Source organism: Petromyzon marinus, chromosome 33, assembly GCF_048934315.1.
Source record: "Petromyzon marinus isolate PM22_M1 ecotype Great Lakes invasive population chromosome 33, UKy_Petmar_22M1.pri1.0, whole genome shotgun sequence".
Lineage (NCBI taxonomy): Eukaryota > Metazoa > Chordata > Hyperoartia > Petromyzontiformes > Petromyzontidae > Petromyzon > Petromyzon marinus.
In genome coordinates this window covers 3,006,368-3,031,343 of record NC_133699.1, presented here as the reverse complement: position 1 = coordinate 3,031,343, position 24,976 = coordinate 3,006,368, and the positions used below count along the sequence as shown (strand labels likewise).

At 43.4% G+C, this 24,976-nt stretch overlaps 1 long non-coding RNA gene across 2 annotated transcripts; it reads right to left on the bottom strand.

The window, feature by feature from the left end:
- Positions 1-4,307: 4,307 nt before the first annotated feature.
- Positions 4,308-11,667, bottom strand: LOC116948317 (uncharacterized). Of its 2 annotated transcripts, XR_012945867.1 has the most exons (4): positions 10,661-11,667; positions 8,459-8,473; positions 7,767-7,798; positions 4,308-6,457 (listed from the first exon to the last, which is right to left on the bottom strand). It is a non-coding gene; the product is annotated as an uncharacterized LOC116948317 (long non-coding RNA). The 2 variants fall into 2 exon arrangements; XR_004403791.2 differs by having other exon boundaries at positions 4,308-7,798.
- Positions 11,668-24,976: the final 13,309 nt, after the last annotated feature.

Here is a 24,976-nt window from a genome sequence, read left to right as displayed (position 1 = left end):
ACATAACTTTGAAGTCAAGTGCATTGTGTTTAGCATTTGAAGGATTAACTTAAACTACAAATCCATAAGCCAAATTGATCTGACCTGTTCTTCAATATGTTTCGCACGTGAGATATAAAAGACACTGAATGGTGGATCATTCACATGGGCATATAATACTTGTGATATTGATATTGTTAGTACTGCCTGTGGCCAATTCACCACTGCCTACAACCAAATAATTAATAAATGTTCCCGATCCCGTAAGATCTCAGGGCTGAGATATACTTGCAGACATATACAAAGATCGCATGCACACAGAGCACCAGTACTTGTGCGAGACATAAAGCTTGTGTGCATGGACAAACATATACGCATAGATGACATATGCACATATAAATGGACACAGTATACAATTAAAACTATTTTTTATTAACACTTATCGCATATAATTGCAACCACATATTTGAAACACTGTACAAATGAAACTGGTAAAAAGGAGGCTTTTTTATTACATGCATAACTAACTGTACACGTTTTTTTTATTCAGTCAAATCATAAGCATAGAATATGAGGAAGGTCTTGAGGCTGGACTCTAAGACGAGTTTCAAACAAGACACCAAATCATATGAAAAGCATTCGGCCTTTACGTGCTGTGAAAAAAAAGTCGACAGCAGTTCCTGAAGTGCCTTGTGGTTCTCTTTTCTGAGATGCCAGCATTGATACCGAGACAACTGTAAACCGGCGTCGTCTTCATTAAGATTAATCAGCAACAGCATAATCACGAATGCTCACTGCTGCAAGTTCAGCAGCATCACAGATACCTGGTGATAGAGGAGTTCCAGATGATCAGAGCAACAGTGAAGGAGCAACCACTCACAAAGCAGAGGCTGACTTGGGGCTTCCACGGAAGAACTTGTTTGCTGGTGTGGGGAGCACGCATGCAAAGGGCTGCGGAGTGATATTGGAGGGGGAGAGGTGACAGGAGCCGAGTTCATGGATGATGTTGAAGATGGGGAGGACAAGCGCGTCGTTGTTCCAAGACTATATTTGAGCATTCGGGTGATGTGGTCTTGTTTACATGTCTGAGCAAGAAAAAGCTACCACTGTGGTTTAGAATATTTGGCTGCTATAAATGCCCACGTGATAAGCCACTTCGTTCAGCTATCAATCGTGGCCAGGTGGCTTCTGAAAAAGTTCTATATAGCTCAGTGTGCCTTATGTGGCAAAATAAAAAAAAATGTATACAGTGAGGGAAAAAAGTATTTGATCCCCTGCTGATTTTGTACGTTTGCCCATTGACAAAGAAATGATCAGTCTATAATTTTAATGGTAGGTTTATTTGAACAGTGAGAGACAGAATAACAACAAAAAAATCCAGAAAAACGCATGTCAAAAATGTTATAAATTGATTTGCATTTTAATGAGGGAAATAAGTATTTGACCCCCTCTCAATCAGAAAGATTTCTGGCTCCCAGGTGTCTCTTATACAGGTAACGAGCTGAGATTAGGAGCATACTTTTAAAGGGAGTGCTCCTAATCTCAGCTTGTTACCTGTATAAAAGACACCTGTTCACAGAAGCAACCAATAAATCAGATTCCAAACTCACCACCATGGCCAAGACCAAAGAGCTCTCCAAGGATGGCAGGGGCAAGATTGTAGACCTACACAAGGCTGGAATGGGCTACAAGACCATTGCCAAGTAGCTTGGTGAGAAGGTGACAACAGTTGGTGCGATTATTCGCAAATGAAAGAAACACAAAAGAACGATCAATCTCCCTCGGCCTGGGGCTCCATGCAAGATCTCACCTCGTGGAGTTGCAATGATCATGAGAACGGTGAGGAATCAGCCCAGAACTACACGGGAGGATCTTGTCAATGATCTCAAGGCAGCTGGGACGATAGTCACCAAGAAAACAATTGGTAACACACTACGCCGTTAAGGACTGAAATCCTGCAGCGCCTGCAAGGTCCCCCTGCTCAAGAAAGCACATATACATGCTCGTCTGAAGTTTGTCAATGAACATCTGAATGATTCAGAGAACAACTGGGTGAAAGTGTTGTGGTCAGATGAGACCAAAATGGAGCTCTTTGGCATCAACTGAACTCGCCGTGTTTGGAGGAGGAGAAATGCTGCCTATGACCCCAAGAACACCATCCCCACCGTCAAACATGGAGGTGGAAACATTATGCTTTGGGGGTGTTTTTCTGCTAAGGGGACAGGACAACTTCACCGCATCAAAGGGACAATGAACGGGGCCATGTACCGTCAAATCTTGGGTGAGAACCTCCTTCCCTCAGCCAGGGCATTGAAAATGGGTCGTGGATGGGTATTCCAGCATGACAATGACCCAAAATACACGGCCAAGGCAACAAAGGAGTGGCTCAAGAAGAAGCACATTGAGGTCCTGGAGTGGCCTAGCCAGTCTCCAGACCTTAATCCCATAGAAAATCTGTGGAGGGAGCTGAAGGTTCAAGTTGCCAAACGTCAGCCTCAAAACCTTAGTGACTTGGAGAAGATCTGCAAAGAGGAGTGGGACAAAATCCCTCCTGAGATGTGTGCAAACCTGGTGGCCAACTACAAGAAACGTCTGACCTCTGTGATTGCCAACAAGGGTTTTGCCACCAAGTACTAAGTCATGTTTTGCAGAGGGGTCAAATACTTATTTCCCTCATTAAAATGCAGATCAATTCATAACATTTTTGACATGCGTTTTTTCTGGATTTTGTTGTTGTTATTCTGTCCCTCACTGTTCAAATAAACCTACCATTAAAATTAAAGACTGATCATTTCTTTGTCAATGGGCAAACGTACAAAATCAGCAGGGGATCAAATACTTGTTTCCCTCACTGTATATAGTATCCGCCATTTGGAGATGAGAGATGTGGGGAGAGTGTGGAGGAGTAGTTGTAGTGGTCACCGTCGAGATGTGACGAAGGGCGTGGATGGGGATCACAGCGATCACTGTGCCGAGAGGTGTACAGATGAGAGGTGTGAGGTCCTGCAGAGTTGACATGAGAACCAGGATCAGTGATGACTCCAAGGTTACGCAACACTCCTTGCCAAGGAGATGCATCATCAAACTGGGGACAGCAATGAACGTGGACTTTTTGGCAAAGAGGGAAGAACTTCAATTTGACAACAATTATTTGGAGGAAATTATAACCATTCTAAGATGAGACGGCATGAAGCCAGGATACGAGAGGGGACAGTGAGGTGGAGGTCATGGAATCAGTGGAAGTGTGGAGCTGGGTAGCATCCAAGCCTCTTCAAGCCCAGTAAAACAACGTCCGCAACAATGGAGAAACTCCAACTGTGTTTTTCACAACACGAGCAAAGTTGTAAAACTTTTGCGACATTAGAAAACTCTTGCCATGACTCCCATCACAACCGCAGAATTCTAACGCCACTCTAGAGCACCACCTCCACAACCATAATCCTCCACGCACTCTCTCACCAGTCCTCTCACTCCACTCGAACTCTGGTCCATCCTCGCAGTGGTTTTTGGCTCGCCATCGTACAAAGATCCGCTTTTGCAGCCGCCTGGAATGCTCTTCCTTCTGATGTTCGGAAGCTGTGCACTTCTAAATCTAGATTGAAAACTCATTTCTTATTTTAGAACTGCTTTTTGTGTTTAGTTTTGTTGTCCTTTCCCCACACCTCCGATGAGCACAGTTGGCTACGTACGGTGCGAAATAAGTTCAACATACACACGTACATTACAAACGTCACCATCCCCACCCTCTCTCAGAAGGTTCCAATGTTTCCGGGTCTCCTCTTCCCAGATCTCCTAAAAAAACACTCAACCAATTCCTTGGTTTTTAGTAAATGTATCCCATTCAACCCTCCTGTCCATCCTGTCAAAATTCATCATTCATTTCTGATTACTCAGCCTGTCATTCAGATACCTCTCCAATGTGTTCTCAGTTGCATCGAGCTGTTGTTTAGCACGATGTCTGACGTTTCGCTCCAGATGCTAGGAGTTTCCTCAGCAACTTAGCAGAGCTCCCAGGGTGCAGCACAGTTCCTGAATAATCTCACACCACGTAGAGCGAGACGTCTGGCATCCCGAACAACCAGCAGCATAATCCGTCAACACGACAGAGCGACGCAGCAGCAACAACAGCCGACATTTGCCCCTAAGGGGATGGTGATGTCACCACCGTTGCTTGTGCCAGGCTAGGTGCATTTTTCGGCCACGTGAAGTGTTGAAGGCTCGCTGGCAGGAGGTCACGGGACAGACCCAGGCGCCATGCGGTTGAGTGGCCGAGATGACTGGCAACACAACCGTGAAAACCTACGCTTTGCTCTCATTCAGATGTTTGCTCAATTGTATTTAACATTTGTTTCCTAGATGATGCCTGCTGTTTACCATACTGATAAGATGCTTTTTTATTAAACAACCTTCACCACACATACAAGATATCCGAGTCATCCAGAACCAAACACACCAGAGACGTTACCTATTTGTACATAAGATTTGTGGTATGTATGTTTACCAAATATGAATGCAGCTTCGTCTACAAATCAAACTACTTTTCATTTACCTGTCTTTTTTACAAAATGTGTTGAGGTTTTCCACACTTCGACTCAAAGCAGAAGATCCCTGAGTTTGTTCTTCCACGAAGCTCATGTTCCAACATGAACCGCATCCACTACACACACCATGACAGTAGATGCGGACAGCCGATGCACATCACCGCGCTGATGCACTCCTCCGCTAGCTTCTGAAGCAGTTGTCTCGCTTGACCACCTGAATGTTAAATCACAGTTGTTGCTCTGCATCTACATGAGCAGCCGTACGACAAGAATACGAAGGAGACGTCGGTACCTTCAAGCAATTGAAGTGACGCTCGACATGAATGCTGGAGATGAATTTCACCACGTGGTATGTATGTTGAACTTATTTTGCAACGTGCTCATGAGACGTGCGTGGCAAGGACAATAAACTAAAGACAAAAAGCAGTTCTAAAGACATGAGAGCTATGAGGGAGAGACATTGAGAAGAGCAAAGGGCCCAGCATGAAAGTTTGTGGGACACCGTAGCACAGGGGGTTTCTGAGAAGAAGAAGAAGAAGAGGAAGAAGAAGAAGAAGAAGAAGAGGAAGAAGAAGAAGACGAAGAAGAAGAAGAAGAACGTCGGAGGAGACCATAAGCGGCAAGAGCAGAGCCGGCGACGCTTACTGCCCTGAAGCATCACCTCGTTTAAAGGAGAGGGCAATTCAACAACGAGAGGGGGCACGGCGCAGGCGATGTTTCACAGACTTTAAACTATTTAGCGGAGGGGGTGGGGACTGAGCTTTTATCAGGGGGGGGGGGGGCATGGCCCCTTGCAGCCTTCCTGCCGCTCAGGGGCAAGATGCCTGCGTAGGATGGAGATGTTTAAGGAGGGTACCGTATCGTGGTCGTTGGTGTCCAAAGCAGTGGGAGTGGTCACGGAGATCTAGGACGGAGAGAGATCCACGGTCAAAGTGAGGAGTGGCGTGCCACAGAGAAGTTTCATATTCAGAAAGATACGTCAACAAACATTTGCAGATGCAGCACGTTCATTGCATCAGGCATGTCAAGTCATGCAAAATTCTGTAAAATATACACAGGATTGTATAAATCCATGTAAAATTATGATGAAAGAGGGCAATTATGGCCTTAGGGCAGACATTTGAAAGGCTCTGGTGTATGCACTGTTGTGTATCCTCTAGCTCGGCCATGATCGGCATGATTAACCTCATGTTGTAAATTGGCAAGGGACACCCATTTATCAATTATCATACAAGCACTGACTTAATGGCTTCATTTCAGCCTTTGACTTCTTGGAATTTCACCCCACGTGGGGTCTGCCTTCTTGGTCCTCCTCTTCCACTCATTCCTGTCCTGGGTCATCATCTCCAAATCCACTCCACAGTCCTTCACATCTTGGCTTACCGCTTGAAACCACCTCTCTCAAGGCATGCCTCCTGCCTCTCGATCTCTGCCCTGGCGCGTCCATGTCCATCACCTCTCCACTTCCGATGTGGTTCTTTAGAACTGATTTTTGTGTGTGTAGTTTGTTGTCCTTCCCCGAACCTCCGATTTGCACGGTTAGCTACATACATCGGAGTCAACTTTTCCTCAGCCAGACTGAGACGGGCACCACTAACACCTAAGAACTTAAGTACCAGCCATTCGTCTGATTTGCTTCTTTTGTACTGTGGCATTAAACTTGTTTACGAAACAATAACAAACGTTAACGTCAACTTGTTAAAGACTGCATGTAATGCAAGGGGCCAAGATAGTAAGAACGTGTTCCTGATTTTTTTTATTAATCTTAAAAAGCGGACAAACGGGCCTATATAGATGCATGGTATGTATGCAGAACTTCTTTTCCACCGCACGTAGCCAACCGTGCTAATCGGAGGTTGCAGGGGAAGGGCAACTATTGGGCCTATATATGAAATGTCGGATGATCTGAAAAAATATATTCATAGATATGGATTGACCTGAAAATGTGACGTCAGAGAAAACAACATCACATTATGGCAACATCTCTGCTTTACCCACCAAGAGCAGTGTCAAGTGGCACTGGGTGGCATCATTTCTTGTTAAGTTATTTAATTACGTAAACAATCCAGATATCTGAAGATATCCTAAAACTGTCCTTAGAAATACAAAATCTGAAACATTTAAATCCGAAACTCTTCCCTATAACATAGCATAGCGATCACAATCTAGAATAACAATTATACACTCTTTGCCTCGTTTACAAGATGCAATATGATTCAAGCATCACACGAGAACAATTACATTAACATACATTCACAAGCTGGAGTTTGCCAATACATTTTTATGATGAGGAATAAAAATTAAGCAAGGTCGGCACAGCACATTTCATTTTGCTTCGATGATAAATCAAACGCAACTGACAGATGCTCCCTCGAGAAGCTCATACCACTCACAGGAGCACACTCTCTTAATAGAGTGTTGGCCCCAGAGTGATTATATCTAAAGCACCCTTCAATTATCTCTGTTTCGGTAGCCTTCTGATTAGCCACGCTCTCCAAATAAAATCATAGTCCCTTTGTCAATCCACTGCTGGATGAAAGCATCCCCATATCTTGTCAACGAGGGTTGTTTAACCATATAGTATCACACTGGGCAGTGCATTTTGGTGAATAGATGCTCAGGACTGGTTCAGATACTGTATCACTTGCCAGTGATGAGTGCCCCTGGCTGGGAATTAAACTCAGATCGCCTGGGTTCATAATGCAGTGAGCTTTGTAACAGTGCCCAATGTGTATGCTTTAACATATTATAAAGTGGATATCCATGTTTATTTTTCGGTTTATAGCTACTAACGAGCGTCCAAATGTCAGAGTTGCAAAATAATATTGCACTGCATTATTTACCACGGCCGTGGCTTCACACACAATGGATTATGCGTGTGTAATCATAATCATCAGGCACGGTCAAACGTTGATGGATGAAGTCCTACCCCCCGAGGAGGCCGCAATCTCTGTCCCGTGATTCTGCGATGTAATAATCCACGTAGTGGCTCCCCGCAAGCCGATTTCATCGCTCTATCTCTCGGCGGTTGACGTAACGTTTGAATTTGGTGTTCAACCCCGGCGTATGATCTCCAATCCACGTATCTCAGTGTAATCCCAAGCGTGCATCTCTCTCAGTGCATCTTTGCACACTTTTCAATCGCAGCGTGGCACAGTGGTGACCACTCGTGCCTCGCACCAGAAATGCCCTGAGTTTGATTCTCTACACGAGCGCCTTTTTCCGTGGAGTTTGTACGTTTCTCACCCTGTTCTGCGTGGGCTTCCACCGAGTTCTTCCTAAAGTAAAACAAAACACACACACACAATGTAACTGGTATTGGCCAAACATATCATTCCTCCAAAAAATAACGACAAAATTACTCAATTGGGATGACAACATCGGAGCAGCAACATCACCCACTCATGAAAAGTACAAAACAATTGACAGGACCCTCGTGAACAAGAGACTCGGTGAGGTTTTTCTTGGGTAAGTGTACAAATAATAATAATTAACATACCAATTCTCCCGCAGGAAAAAAAAAAACATTTAATCGGTATGTACGACCTGTGATGATACGTAGCTTAGAAACGTGGCCAGTAACAAACATTAAAAAAAAAATATTGGCGAAATCTATATTTTTAAATAAATTTGTTTGTAAAAACAAAAGTACCTGCGAGGGGAAGGCATAAACCATACAACAAAAATCCACGTGCTCTGACCTTAATCGGATTTGTTGGGAACAAACTGAACCCAAAGAAAGCCGCGGTACAATCGGTGTCCCATTGAAAATGCAGCCCCACAAAAGGCACCTTTGACCTTATTGCGACTAGCTCGGACCATGATGAATGCCTGGGATTTGGCATATCGATCCTCATTTTACAAAAACCAATTAGGAGCTTTAAAAGAATTACCCGGGGGGAAGGGAGGGAGGGGGGGTGAAAAAAATCTCACCTGACCTTTGTTGAATGCTCCTTGATACCATCAGCAATGTGTGATGCAACAAAAACACACCCGCAGAGAAAGAGAAATAGAGAAATTAGGGGTGCTCAAACATTTACAGGTGGCCACTAGGTGCGTTTCATTGGAATTTTGCATCACAGGTACAGCAATGATAAGAACCCAGGTGGCAGTTGGCGATGTGCCACGCAGTAATTGTGATATTCTCCATTTACTCGCGCAGATTATGTTAAAGATCATTAATATATGGATTCATATATATATTGATTTATATATCAATGCATAATCTAAATGCCTTTACTTATCTGCACATAAAAAAAATGAATGGATATAAAAGGTAAAGGCGCGGCCCTGCAAGTGCTTGATTACGCCACTGCGAGCAGAAGGGTCTCCACTAGAGGGAGCTCTGCAGAGCCCCTCGAGAAAAGGTTTCGGCCTCCTCTTCTACGCTGCCCAGTCGTCTCAGAAGGGGTGGACACACCTAAACTTGACTCCACCACCCACAACCTGCCATCCACAAACGGGCGGTGCATCCATTTATACCGTGGGTGCCAACAGAGGCGGGTGCATTTAAGAACTTGCCCCACAGTTTCAACTGCCGCACAGGTTGATCAAACCTGTGACCTCTGGATTGCAAGTCAAGTGCGACCACCATTATATCACAGGAGCATTCCCACCCCCCCCCCCTCCCTGAATGGATGAACAATATGTATATACCGCATGCAGGGTGGCCCAAAAGTCAGGCATTTATTTTAACAAATGTTTAAAGCGACTTCCGTGAGTATTAATGCACGCACGAATTAATTATCTGAATTTAGGAATACAAAAAAACGGTTTCATCGGTGAACGTTCATGAATTACGTTTTGTCTCAATCTACTCAGGGTTCTTGGTTGAGTTTTGTACATGACGGATTTGAGGTGACCCCAGAGGAATAATTTATATATATTATTATTATTAATAATAATAGATACAATATTAACTTGAAGAATAAGCAATACAAATGTTTTACTGACAATGTAACAAAAAAATTAAATAACCCTATATGTCCTGTTTTTCGGGCCATTATTCTGTATAGCTTGATTAGGAGGTATAATAAATCTTGAGAAAAGCCCTTCTAAGCAAAACTATAATCTTTTCCCCATATTGAAAAAAAGGATCCGTTCCTGTGGTCTTATATATATTATGACATTTGCTATCATAACCTGGTAGACTGCTGAATGTACCAGTGAGAAAAGCTTATTTAAATACATTTAAAATCCCAAGTCAATTTGCTCTGATGAAATGCAATTCTTTCTATTGTTTGCTTATTGAAAAGAAAAAGGCAAAATAATTTAGGTTCAGTGAATAGATTAACTGTAATAGCTGGCAAAGACTGAAGAATTATAGTGTGTTCACTCAAACGTATTGAAATAAATTAAAATGTTACAAAGGGCTCATTGTAAAGTCTGATATGAAATTGGACAGGGTCAAATGTGGTCACTAAACAATAATTTTAATCAACAGAAGCTTGTTCAACTTCGTAGCAAATCATATTGCAGTACATCATATTTTTCTTCTACTGTTTGTATCGGAACTAGACACAAAATACAAATGACACTTGAAATGAATTGTTCAAAATCACATTCAATAGTTTGTAATAAAAAAAATTCAATCAATCGGTCCATTAAAATAATTCCGAGCGAGTTACCTGTTGTCTTGTTTATTTATGTAAACATTCGAAGACTCAATTCCATACTTGGCAAGAGAATATTATTGTGTTATTTTATTTTATCAATTTATTATTTTATTCTCATTCTACGTGACTTTACCGAAAGAACCAAAGAAGATAACTACATTGTTAAAGCAACGGTGTACTACAACCACTCATTCGGATCACACAGCAAAAATGTGCGTTTAAGCTTCAAATGTAGTTTGTTTAACCAGGTGAGGAACTCAAGAGACCAGGACGAGTCCCGTTTGCAAGAGTGGCCTGGGGCAGTAGTCTGCCAGTAGGGGGCTATGATTACTGCTGTGTGTATAATCCCAACTATGTAATTTGCAGGTCATTTTGTTTTTTTACATTGACAAATATGGCCTACTCCTGCGGCTGATGTCAAGAGATCTTGCACATCCACCGTGCATCAGACTGCGCGTATCGTTATGGTCACTACACCCCACATTAATAACCAGGGCGGTCGCTGGATTTGGAAAAAACACGTACCTCTCCAACAAGGGGCGAACGCTGTACGGCTGGGCCACGTCGCCACCATGAGCCGTGGACCCGGTTTGGGTGGTCTCTTCTCATTTACAATCACAACGTCTGCACAGCTGAACCCTTGCGCAAGAATGTTTTCGGCTGAAAGACAAAGAAAACGAAATTCCTGGAGAAAAATCTACACGAATTAAAAAAAGTATTGGGCCAGCAACCGACTTTCTGTACTGTTCCATGCATATACTCGGTGCACATGGCAAATAGGTGGCTCATTTCCATGTGATCCACCCACACTGCCTCCAATCGGTAGATTGGAGGTGGTGCCATCACGATACCTGGCCACAATGCCATTCCATTAGTGTTGAGTGTTTTTTGTGTTAGTTTCCAGAAATGTTAATGTGTTATCGGCATCATGTCACGAGACTATCACATATCTGTTTGAAACTCTTTCAGCTTCCAGTGCAATTCAATCAGGCCTCTTTATTCAGACGCACCTTGAATAGGCCCTGCAGAGAGTGTTCGTCGCATTTTTATCAGAGATAATTTTTTTCTTCACACAGCTGGAAAAAAGCCAGATTGACTGACAAATCAAATTCAGCGCGCGGCTTTTTGTAGCGCTATTGGTGACCAGGCTGAGACCATTAACTCGCTTTCCTTGAAAACCTGGATGAATAATGGTTGGCTGAAATTTGTAACTTTGACCATTACCTGTATATCGATAGTTCAATGTTAACGTGCCATTTTATTGAGGGACCGCTGCTGTGTGGCGTTATCTTGGTGTGGTCTGGGATTGTTTATTATCCTTTTTGCTGCATTTCTCAAGCTTGATAAATCGGATGTATATAATCATTATTTGATTTTATGTATACATATTTTTTGTATTTAGTGACTTACTTACCTTTTCCTATATGTTGCGCTCCTATGGGGTTGTATTGCATTCTTTGTTGCTGTAACTTGCTGGCCCACCCATGCTAGACATCTTGAAAAAAGAGCTTCACAGCTCATCGGATTCTTCCTGCAGGATAAATAAAGATTCTGATGATTATGCTGGGATTGAACCCTGGCAATAATCAGAGCCTCCCTTGTACTCTGAGCCCTCAGCCACCTCTCCATTTCTAATAATTATTGAAGCAACATAATCAAACATTCAATTATTTAATTATCCACAACTGTCCCGCGCAACACATTAAACAATGAAACACATAACAGCCTCAGGTTAATGATATAAAAATCACATGTCACTTTTCCATTCATGACATTACATTCCGTACAGATTTAGGATAATGGAAAAGTTGTGTTCGATATGCAGTGCACGTTATTACAAGATGGCGAATCTAATGCGAGCCACGTGCTTTGGTATCGCCCAGTATCTGCATCAAATGGTGAGCATGTTCATTGTTATTCTTTTAATTCGAGAATGAATCCGCCGATGCGTGAGAAGGATGTGCAAAGTGCAAGACTGTGACCAAGAATCACAGCGAAGTGGCAGCCAAGGAATGGGCACGGTGGCTGCCGAGGACACGCACAGGCGAGAGGTGGATTGTCGCACGCCACGTGGATTGTCGCACGCCACGTGGATTGTTGCACGCCACGTGGATTGTCGCACGCCACGTGGATTGTCGCACGCCACGTGGATTGTCGCACGCCACGTGGATTGTCGCACGCCACGCGGATTGTCGCACGCCACGTGGATTGTCGCACGCCACGTGGATTGTCGCACGCCACGTGGATTGTCGCACGCCACGTGGATTGTCGCACGCCACGCGGATTGTCGCACGCCACGTGGATTGTCGCACGCCACGTGGATTGTCGCACGCCACGTGGATTGTCGCACGCCACGCGGATTGTCGCACGCCACGTGGATTGTCGCACGCCACGTGGATTGTCGCACGCCACGTGGATTGTCGCACGCCAGGATCGTGAGGGATGGCGGCGGCTTTGGGAGGACTTCATCCAGCAGTGGATTGACCATGGCTGATGATATATATGTCGCATGTAATAAATTATGGAACGAGAAGTTGGTCCTTTCGAAGATGTAACATTCCGGGAATTGTTGCATTGTTTCCCCTGTGACCTCTTGCACATTCGGTTATCGACCAGCTTCTCTTTAAATTATATGGCAGCTTATTAAAAAAAAGTTAAAGTTCGTACAATACGCAGTTGCGAGAGTGATTCACAAGTGTTAAATTTTGTGTTTATTAATTCCCACTATTTTTTATCATGGAAATTACACTGGTTGCCAGTAGGGTTAAGTTTAAAATGTAATTGTTTCACACAAAGCAGTGAACATGTTAGTACCTGCTGCTCATGAGTGCAATCTGTTCAGGTCGTACAGGTTACCAAGAGATCTCCTCTCAAACAATGAGTTAAGCGAGTCTGATCACTTGTCATTGCGCGCTCTAATCAGTCCAGTCGAGTCCATTACGAATGCGTGCTGCTCACACATAGTAGCCAGCTCTTTGGAAGAACACTGCTTTAATACTGCTGGAAAACTGGCTCAGACTCAAGGATGGATACTGATCCTTTGCTGTCGGTAACTGGGCCCGGTGTGTCTGGGCCAGAGACCCCCGTGTCGCCGCAGGAGGTGTGACACGGTTAGAGCAGCAGCAGCAGGGTCACTCTGGACTGCTCATCATGGACGGCGTCGATCGGGGTCCATTGAGGCTCGTACTGCACACTGCTCAGTGAGATGGGACGGTGCAGATCGGTGAAGACTCTTTTAGACGAGTAGACATAGTTGATCAATTATCCCATATGCGATGAGTAGCCGATGTAACTCGTCCGCTATCGAGGTCGTGATGGGATCAAGTTGAGCCGTAGCATTCAACACCGACTGCAACGGATGTGTAGTGACACTACATCGCCTGGCGCCATCTACCAACAGAGAGAGGGGAATTGCGTGTGTAGTAGCCCTCTCTGCTAGCAGAGTACACGATGTTATGGAAGAGGTCTCTAGTGGAGCATGGTTCTGGGGGCTGGCAGAGTAGAGGGCATTTGAGGACATAGTCGCCCGATTGGCTGGCAAAGGCACGTGATAGGGCAAGGTGAGCATGTAGGCCAAAGGTGACAGTGGGGACACGTGTTGTAGGGCCCAGAGCCTTCTAGTGAGTTCCAGAAGTGGGTGTGACTGAGGGCGGAGCCAGGCAGGGGACATGTTGAAGGTGACCAAGAACCTTCTAGTAGGTTCCAGAAGGGGGCGTGTCCGAGGGCAGAGCGGGGCCATGCTGAGGGGCATAAAAGGGAGGTCCCGGGGTCACATTGGGCTGTCTGCTGGAATGGAACCCGCTGTGCTGCGTCTTCTCCTCGGTTTCCAATCTTCGTGCTCTCCATCATGGGTCAGGCGGTGTGCCGACTGACCTGACCCGTTTATATAGTTACCCCGTGGTGGTTACCGGTTATGTAGTTATCCTGTTGTGGTTACTGGTTATGTAGTTACCTCGTTATGGTCGTACAATAAACGTATTGCCTCCTGAATTGGTGTGTCTCTCAAGTGAACCCACTACAGATGCACTCAATGCTGGCACAGCCAAAGATACTGCTGCAATAGTCGGCGTGGCTGATGACAGATGCATGGACAAGCACCGTAGCTGTCTCGACAGTCAACGCACGACGGACGGCGCGCAGTTGTCCAAGCCGATAGAATCACCATCGAGCCAAACGCCTGATGTGAGCAGCGGTCAACGGCAAGTCGGTGGTGCCACGGTCAAGGAGGGTTGGTCGCACATTTGCCTGTGCTGCACTGAAAATTAGGAATGGATTGGCCCGTGCAACAATCAGCCCAGCACCTCCACATAGTTAACCCTCTTATGGGATTATGTCTGCAGCGGTGGACTGCAATGACATTGGCATTTCAGGCATGTGCACACGCCTCAAGGCTACCCCCTCCATAAGATGTCATCGATTCAATGCAACAACCGAGTGGTGGGCCATATGGCAACGATGGCAGCATCATGGGTAAATTAGAGCTTAGCTTTAAAGACGGTGACTGCGAGAATCTCAGTGTGCATTGTCATTTCTGCTTCTGACCTATTGGGTGAGCCGCAAGCATTCGACACTGGACACTGAGATTCTCTACCAGCCACCATCTTGGCCCATTATAATGTCCATTGTAATGGACCCGGAGATTCTACCAGAAACATTAGTTCAATGTTTCTACACAAATCACGAGACTAATTTTGTCATTCCATAAAACGCCACGAGACTTGGTTAAAGTGTTTTAGATATTAATAACATTTTTATTATTTTAGATAAAAGCTTGGTTATGAAAGGTAAAAAGTCAGAATAAGATTAAACGTGAAATATTTCATTATTATGATCATTGTTATCACCTCATTATGATCATCACAATCATAACCGTGGTCTGTGATCAAATTCACTGCTGGTTTACGGCTTCAACAAGCCTTTGACATTCCTCAGAATCCCTCAATGCAAAAATCATCCCAGAGCCTGCACATATTATAAGAGTCAAAATATATTCCTTTTGGCAATTTTCTCCATTACTGTGGCCATTATTATTGCCGTCTTCATCATAATCATCAACTTAACTGCCACTCATTGTGAGGTAAAAATTTGCTCTGCAGCCTTGAGGAAAACTTTCGTTTAATTCAAGAATAATTATGAAAATTTATGGTTTTCATATCACCATTAAATAAAGGCAAATTTTTACAAGAAAGGACTAACTTTCCGCACAGTTAAACTGCACGCCACGAATGATACATGTAAATTGCAGGAAATACTCATAACTTGAGTATAACCTCCTGTATCATCGCAATCATCATTCAACATTAACCATAGCCACTTCAACTTATATATAAAGAGAGATTTTCAACAGCCATGGGCAACACCATCATCACCATAGTGATCATTGCCAAGAGGGTATTATAGTCTATCATGCAGAGGCCCTACCTTCCACCCATTACTAAATAAAATACTCTTATTCCTCTTCACCAACATCAGTCATCATTTGCATGAATTAATTATAATTCATCATGTGCTGTTTTTTGTTTGTTACACAAGATAAACTAATAGAAATTGCACATGCCCAATTACGTGGCTGAAAACACATTTGTATTAAACAGAAGTGTGCAAACCTCCTTACATTAATCCGTCAAAGAAAGGCGCTGTAATTATTGTCCAAATCAGTGAGACACCATCACCTAAACTGTGTGCCTGCATAGGAGATATAATACACACAAATCTGTCTCATCTTGGTTATGCAGACACACACTCAATTTCGCCTTCCTCCTCCTCCCCTTCCCGTCACAAAAGCTCACCAGAAATTGCCTGCCCACATGCTCCTTCTCAGTATCCTGCCGCTTGCATACATGCAACACAGCGTGGGGTTTTATAGCCTTGTGCGTGCCTCTTTAAATGTCAAATTCACGCCCACACGGTGACGGGCCAGACTTCTTTTTTGTCCTTCCCCAAAACATTTTACACAGGAGCAGAGAGAATCACTAACTCAAGTCAAATATTGTTTTCCTTTTCCATAAAAGTATGTGATGATTTTATGGTCTTTTTTTAATAAGGGCCCTGTTATGAACAATTCTTCTACAATTTCACGTCTTTCAATTTTTTATGTATTTCCAACAGCAGCCCGCGGTGCTATATAACCATGGGCGAAAGCTCGCTGTTCAATGCAATTCTATGTGGAAGGTTCCAGCATACGCAGCGAGATTTCTGGACATGACGCCGAACAACACGACGGTAAGAACCCAAAAACACATCAGAGAGCTGTACAGCACAACGGCCAAAAAACCCACGCAACGCCATTCCGAATTTACATCTCCTGTGGATGTTTCATGAAAAATAAAAGCTACGAGGCTTGAATGGTTTTTTTATTAGTAACATTCATAATTTAATCTTTGTATTTTTCAACAATGTTTTTTTTTTTTGCGGTGAAATGCAAGCTATCCGTCAGGCTATGGCCTGGAGCAACACATCAAGCAACAGCCTTTAGCACGCCACGAATGATTAATGCATTTCACGCGGGAATGCGGCCATTTAAAAGTATTATAATTTTCCCAGCCTTATTAAACCAAATATTTCTCAAATAATACTCTAGACACCTTGCACATATGAACGTATATATGTGTATTAATATCAGAGCAAATGAGCGCTGGCCCATGTTAAACACGATTATAAATTCAAGTCTTTACGAAGAAGACAAAAGCACCGCGTCGAAGGGCTGCGTGGTAATGTCCTTACCAAGGACTTTAATGCATAATGTGTTTGTAATGAAGCTAGGTTAGAGGTTTGCCTCTCAGCCCGGCGTCCACGACGTCGGAATTGCCAAATTATACGTTTTCCTATGAATATATTTAACTATTATTTCAGTTCGGAAATATGTAATAGCTGTTACAGTTTTTGGATAATTTTTTTTAATCTGTTCCCTGTGTGCTAGCTATTCTCTTTATACCAATCAGCATTGCAATCCATTATGCATAATACTTTTTTTGCCCATATTAAAGGTATAAACATCTTCAAGACAGGTGTATGTTAAATATATAATTTAGTGATTACACTCATAATTAGCACTGCCTTTTAACATAAACATATGCAACAGGGACCAATTTTTGGGAAGAATTAAGATTTTTTAATCCACAATGTCAGCCTCTTATGTTGTCATGAAGTAGTGTTAATGATTCATGTGATATTTTTTATGGTATTCTTGTGCAGAACTCTTTTTAACGCAGTGATTTTAAGGCATGCATATAGTGTATGACAAAAATTCAAGATAAAATAACAACAAATTTCGGAAAAGTTGAATTAGAAAAAAAGTATAGATACAAAACACGTTGCAGCGCATGAACAACCGTTCTCAATAAGAAGATCATGCTACGGACTACACCTCATTCCAGCTCCAAGTTCCTCAAAATGGCTTAATGCATCAGCTATAAGTGCATAACGTCAATTGCGTTCTGCAAAAGAGCGTTTCAAGTACGCCGGCCATGAACAGCGTCTTTCCCTCGCTGCACATTTGTCATACGATTATGCCGCACAAGATTGATGAACAATTATCCCTTGTGAAGGCGGTAAAAAAAATGCACGCACATTGCCAGGGATTGGTGTCAAATTAATTTACCTGAGTCGTGCTTGTTTCACAAGCAGCCGGCCACGTCGCTGGGCATTCGCGCAGAATGAGTGAAGACACAAACGGGTGTTCCGCACAAACGAATGTAAATGTATACAACAACACAAAAAAAGCATAACACTCCCGAGGGAAAAGTAATCCATTCCGTTTTTGTGTAACGGCTATCGGCAGCATTTTAATGAGGTAGATTGGTCACCTCGTGGGAGACAGGCTCCTATTATTCACACAGACAACGTACACGCAAAAGTAAATAATTATACCCTTTTACCCATTCATTTATTTAGTGTTAAATAATGCTTTCTCCGGACACTGGGAAAGAAAATTTTAAAAAACAACTTGGATATGCCATTCAAATTGCACATTCGCACAAACCTTTACGAGTACATTGGAATGCTCAATGTGACTGCAATGTGTATAACAGTCCTGCGGCTACGGTCAAACGCAAACATGTCACATCTCAATGTCAGCATCGCACCTAGAATACAGAATTGGGGTTGCCAGTGAACATGGAAGAACAGCTATTGGAAGAGAGCCAACAGAACTCACAACAGCTTTGACAAATTTGCTTGCACAGTCTAGCAAGTACATTCGATCAAAATGTTCCTTTGTTACATCGCTTGGTGGAGCGAAGGCGCAGTTTGTTATGCCCATCGTCGTACGAACCCAGCGACATGAGTTCAATTCCGAGCCGCCGCCCCCTGCCGAACTTCAGCCCACGCTCACGAATAGGAAACCGTGGTAAACCATGATAAAACACACACACACAAATACACACACAAAAACACACAAACACACACAAAAACACAAACTCACGCACACAAAAACACACACAAACACAAAAACACACAAACATACATAAAACACACACAAAACACACAAACACAAACATACACACAACACACACACACAAAACAAACACAAACATACACACAAAAACACACACATAAACACACAAAAACACACGCAAAAATACACACAAAAACACACTAAAACACTTACGCATAAACACACAAAACACACGCAAAAACACACACACACAAACACACACACAAAAACACAAACATACACACAAAAACACTCACATAAACACACACATAAACACGCAAAAACACACAAAAACACTCACGCATAAACACACAAAACACACGCAAAAACACACACGCACAAATACACACACAAAAACACACACAAACACACACACAAAAACACACACAAACACACACACACACACAAAACATGCACACAAGAACACACACAAAAACAAACAAACATACACACAAAACACACGCAAAAACACACAAAAACACACAAACATACACACAAAAACACTCACACAAACACACACACATAAACACACACAAAAAAACACGCAAAAACACACACAAAACCACACAAACGTACACACAAACACACACACAAAAATACACACACACAAAAACACTCACACATAAACACACACAAAAACACTCACACATAAACACACACACATAAACACACAAAAACAAACACACACAAAAACACACCCACAAAAACACACATAAACACACACATAAACGCACACAAGCACACGCAAAAACAGTCACCAGTGGATTTACAAAAAGGTCATCAAAAGTATGACTAATTTACGAGATTAATTTCCACCTCTTATTAATGTCAGCAAAATTGAGTACCGATTGATGACAAGAAGGGCGCAAATGCTCTGCTTTCTCGGAGTAGCTGGGGCGAAGCACAGAAGTCAATATTCACACATTTCTCCCAGCAGACATGCTTGCCATCCACACATCCTTCCGAGCCTACAGCTCTCATTTGTGTGTGTGTGTACGCGCATGCGTTTGAGTGCATTATATTAAATACATATTTATTAGCTGCCGAGCCTGGAGCTAATCATTTTATCTTGAATGTGCTAAGACAAGCAAAAGGAATGAATCAATGATGGCAAGATTACGTTTGTTTTCTGGTTATAAACATTGGAATAATCAGATCTTCTTCCACACAGCGAGCGTATCGAGCCAAACCCAGCAGGCAAAATTAGCACGCGCGCATCGCATTTGCATCGTATGACGCGTTTCTCAGGTGTGCCACTAATTGCAATTCAGTTGTGAGCTGACTTCATCATTCATAGTTGATAGTTGTCCGTGTCGAAGCGAAGAATGTTTCTTCGAGCGGGGGCTGCGATGGCGTTGTGAAGTCGCCAGCGGTGTCGACCGTGCAGGCAGCCCCAAAAATATGATTTGCTTCGTTTATTCGGCAGAGACGTCAAGCAAAATATTCAGAAGGTTCCTCGAGTCTGTAAGAAGTTCCACGGAACCTTATTTTTTTTTTACGATTACGTAATTATCATGCTTATTTAGCCGGGAAAGCTTCGCTGAGTCTCAGGGCTCTTTTTGAGGAGCGTCCTGCCAAGTTTGCGTGGTTGGGCACGACTTTGCTGCTCGAGTCACTCGCAGGTTAATTTTTTTTCAGAATCGGGACGTTTGCCCAATACCAGGTACGTTGTATGGGGATTGTCTGAGCTTAGGGAGGAAACTGCACAGCCCAGATCAGGGGGAGAACTCCACACAGAAAGGCGCCTGAGTCGGTGAAAAAGACCCAGCCCCCCACCCCCCCTTCTTGCTGTGAGACACAAGTGGTACCATTGCATCACCTTGGCGCCCAGGGTTAGCTGTGAAATGTTTTGCATTCACAATGATTTTGAATTTTACGATACTGCGATAATTTTCATACCAGTTGCCCTCAACTTTGTCAAGTATCTAACATCTTTGTCGTCCTGTTTTTATCCTCATCTATATTTCACTAGCTTTACTACCACGGCTTCGCCCGGGACTTGGTTTCACCACGCCCGGCCGCCTTTGTCTCCCCCCCAGTGGCGATATTCACACACCACACCAGTTACTCGTTTGAGGCTGAGTCGACCTAGGGGAGGCCCAGGACCGGTTAAAATAATCGTCACCGGTGGTGGCCGTGAGCAGGAATCGAACTCGGGTCGCCGGGTTCATAGCGCAGCGCGCTAACCGCTACACTACAATGCGTTACGCTTCCACATGCGTGGGTCACGTGACAGATTTGACGTTACAGCTCACTTGCCGTGCAAAAAAATATCTGCATTATTGAGCTCCCCCCCCCCTCCAAAAAAAACCCCACAAAAGTGTATTTTTATAATTTTTGCATGGTGTACAGTCTGGAAAGTACCCACATGGCAAATTTCAAGTGTGTTGCATGTCGGGAAGTACGCTAAACATTTTGAACAGACACATATTCACAACTTTGCCTTTTATATATATGGAGACAAGCACATAGCACAACATACACAGCTCATGGATGTACAAATAAACATTACTTAAAAGTTCTTAAACTGCAGTCCACTCAACACAAGCCTGCCTTAAGTCTTCTCATCATTGCCGATTTTCAAACTATGATGCCTATGCATGGACGTTGAACTTCTTTCGCACCGAACGTAGCCAACCGTGCTAATCAGGATAGCAACGCACACGCTATCCGAAGCGATGACGTGCCATTAATTACTCCGGAAAACGCTTGACATAGCAATGATTTCATTGGTAATAAATATTTGTTTTCGAACTATAATTGCTATTGTCAACTTTAAGTACTATTATTATTTGAGAAATGTATTTTTTAAAGGAAATTAAATACTTAAGAGAAATGAAACGAGCGAAGATAACCAGGATAAAACAACTGGTCTATTTGTAACGCTGATGGGAAAGGCGTGAAGTCAATGCCATTTACCTAAGAAAGCCACACTGGATCTCACAACTCTTTTTTGGGAAGGCCCTGCGTTTTGGGGTGTTTCGCCAATCCATGAAGCACCTGAATAAAACCCCGCGGAAAATAAAACCCCGCGGAAAATAAAACCCCGCGGAAAATTAAACCCCGCGGAAAATTAAACCCGCGCAAAATAAAACCCTGCACTAAACTCAAAGCTCCGCACAGATGCAAGCGGCCCACAGACTCAATCCAAAGATGGGATCAAATGTATCCATGGACCACACTCCTTACTGTACTGCCACCTACTGGCACCTCGCAGCCCATACGCTTTAGCACAGTGCAGTGTTGGTATCCCGAGAGAGAGAGAGCGATGTTTAATTTGTTGTCCTTCCTCCGCACCTCCGATTATCACGGTTGGCGACGTACGGTGCGAAAGAAGTTCAACATACAGCACATACATACATTTTTTCTTGGTGTGAACACCGCGCAAAGCCAGTGGCGTAGCTGTCGCGCGTGCAGGTGGTGCAACTGCACCGGGACTCTCAGCTCAGAGGGGTCGCAGGTACTGGACTACGAAGAGGTGGGGGGAGGTGCAGGAGGGGGGGGGAGGTGCAGGAGGGGGGGGGGTGAAGGAGGAGGGGGGGTTCATTAATTGCACCAGGACCCGTGCCAACAACACTATGCTACACTACTGGTGCAGACACCACACCTCTACCCTTCTGCTCAACCAGAAGAGGTCAACTTGACGAAGGTGAATTTAAGCAGTCTACATATAATCCTCCATTACATCAATTTGCCACGTCTGCCGCGGAAAATGCGATAAAAGCCAGGCTGAACATTACGGAAGCTTGCACCGGTATGCAATTCCGTCCTCAGCTGATGACAACACCATCTAAGTGGGAGCACACATTGTAATTAATTCATTGCTGTCAAACAGCATTTTTGGCCCGATAGTAAATGGGAAATATATTCTCTACGCATTTCAAAGGGCTACAATAGATATTTTATTTCTGAAGGAAGAGGCATGCAAATGTGACTGACCTTCGTGGTATTTTGCAAATGTGTTGTTCATGGCATGGAAAATGACCTCAATAGTGACGCACAAAACAAATATTTGCCCCAGATACTTAAGGCATTTTCAATGGGTTTTTCATAATGATTTTGATTACATTGAATAGATTTTTGTTGCGTATTATTCCCAACAATATGTAACAGAAACATGCAGAGGTAATCTTCAGAGGGCATGTTTCTGTTATATCCTGTTCTTCTACCTTCACTAAATATATAGCACGTAATACACACAATGCAAAGGTAAGTGTGGCCTGCGAATTCCATGGACAGCAGGCTATTCGCTTCACAAGGGTGATGTATATAACAAATAAAGGTGCAGCCCTGCAATTTATTACTCACGCCACTGCCCTCACAAGGGGAGATCTAGAGAGGGCATTTTTGGCCTACTCTTTCCACACATCTTGGAAGAAGTGAGAGCCATCATCATCATCGTCACGATCCATTGGGCAGATAGCCCCGTAGTTGTCCACGGCAGCATTTCATCATTTGTTTCCACTTTCCTCTGTCCTGTACCAATATACTCAAGTAGTGGACATCTTTCTGCCACAAATCTACATTGTCAAACCATTCTCTGTTAGGTCTTCCTCTGTTTCCATTCTTTCATTTTCAAAAAAACACACTTTTAATTTCCCTGCTGTTGTCCATCCTATAATTGTGCCCATCCGACATATGTGTCCAAGAAATGAGAGTATCCACTCTTTACCACACCAAATTCTGCCGATCGACTAACAGTGGTGTATTCATTATACTGATGGGTGGACAGAGGTGGGAGTATTTGAGACACTCTCACCGTTGTTACAACTGGGAGATCGATCTTGCAACCTCTCTGGAGTGTCCAGTGTCCAGAATTTGGAGTTATTTGTCTGCTATACCTGTATGATGTAGCCTATCTAGAGAACAGATAGTGTGACTAGGCTGGTGCTTAGCTTGCTTGCCATTGAGCAGGTTAGACAGCATTGGTATTCTTATTCCTTCAGCCATCCAGCCATCGCAAAAGCACACTCTCGGACACTGAAAGTGAAATAGCCATTGAGTGAACTTTCAAATAACCCATATTCTTAGCTCTATCGGTAAATTCACGTTGATGGGAAACAATAAAATAATAAAATATATATAAAACAATAAAAATTCTCACGACGTTTCGACCATAACACAAACGGTCGTCATCAGGTGTGAAAAAAACAACGGCAAGAAATATTTGAAAGAAGTGTCGGTTAGCATTTATTTATTTATTTTAAACGGTGTACTTACTTATAAAAAACGTCAGCGCCACGCGCAGCGATTTGACAGTTTATTTAGAAGGACTAGTCCATCTATGTTCTGAAAAGAGGAGGGGGGAGACGAAAAATTAATGTATGCTGTCTGAAAGCCACCGTAAGCGTGAACAATCAATTAAGACCTGAAATAGTTTATCAAATCCTTCCAATGATTGCTAAGCCAGAATCCATCTTCTCGGTTGAAATTGTCTCTGTGCTTGTATATGTGGATAGCCTCATGAACGAATCTCTCATGGTAGCCAGATGGCTTACAAAGAACCTCTGTCTTGGAGAAGTCAATGTCATGTGAGCCTACTGAATTATAACAATGATCTGCCACGGCCGAGGTGTTGGTCCTACCGTGTTTAAGGTCTGCTTTGTGTTCACGAATGCGGTCCGAGACATGGTGTTTGGTTTCTCCAATGTAATTACTACCACAGAGGCAACTTAGTTTGTAGACACCAGGGTACTGTATGTCCGGAATCACATATTTTACAGACGGAACCAGATCACGGATTTTATGTAATGTGTTGAAACGGACCTGGATCTTGTGTTTATTCAAGATTTTGGAGATATTATTTGCGATCCCCGCAATGTAGGGTAAAGTGATGGTTTTGAAAGGCTCCTCAAGAGGGTCCTTCTTCATGGTTTGAGTGATAGCTTTGCGGATTGTATAGTCGGAGTAACCATTAGCCTTAAGAGCTTGGTGTACGTGCTTGAGTTCACTGCCTATGTGTTCCTGGTCGGATATGCATTGGGCTCTATGGTACAGAGTCTTGATGAGAGAATTATTCTGTGATGGATGGTGGTGGGAATCCGGTTTCAGATAAACATCCGTATGGATAGCTTTCCTGTAGACAGAGTGGCTCATTGAACCATCAGGTCTCTTTTTATTAGGACATTCAAAAAAGGTAGCTTGCCATCTTTTTCGACTTCCATGGTAAATCTGATGACTGTCTCGGACCGCATTCGTGAACACAAAGCAGACCTTAAACACGGTAGGACCAAAACCTCGGCCGTAGCAGATCATTGTTATAATTCAGTAAGCTCACATGACATTGACTTCTCCAAGACAGAGGTTCTTTGTAAGCCATCTGGCTACCATGAGAGATTCGTTCATGAGGCTATCCACATGTACAAGCACAGAGACAATTTCAACCGAGAAGATGGATTCTGGCTTAG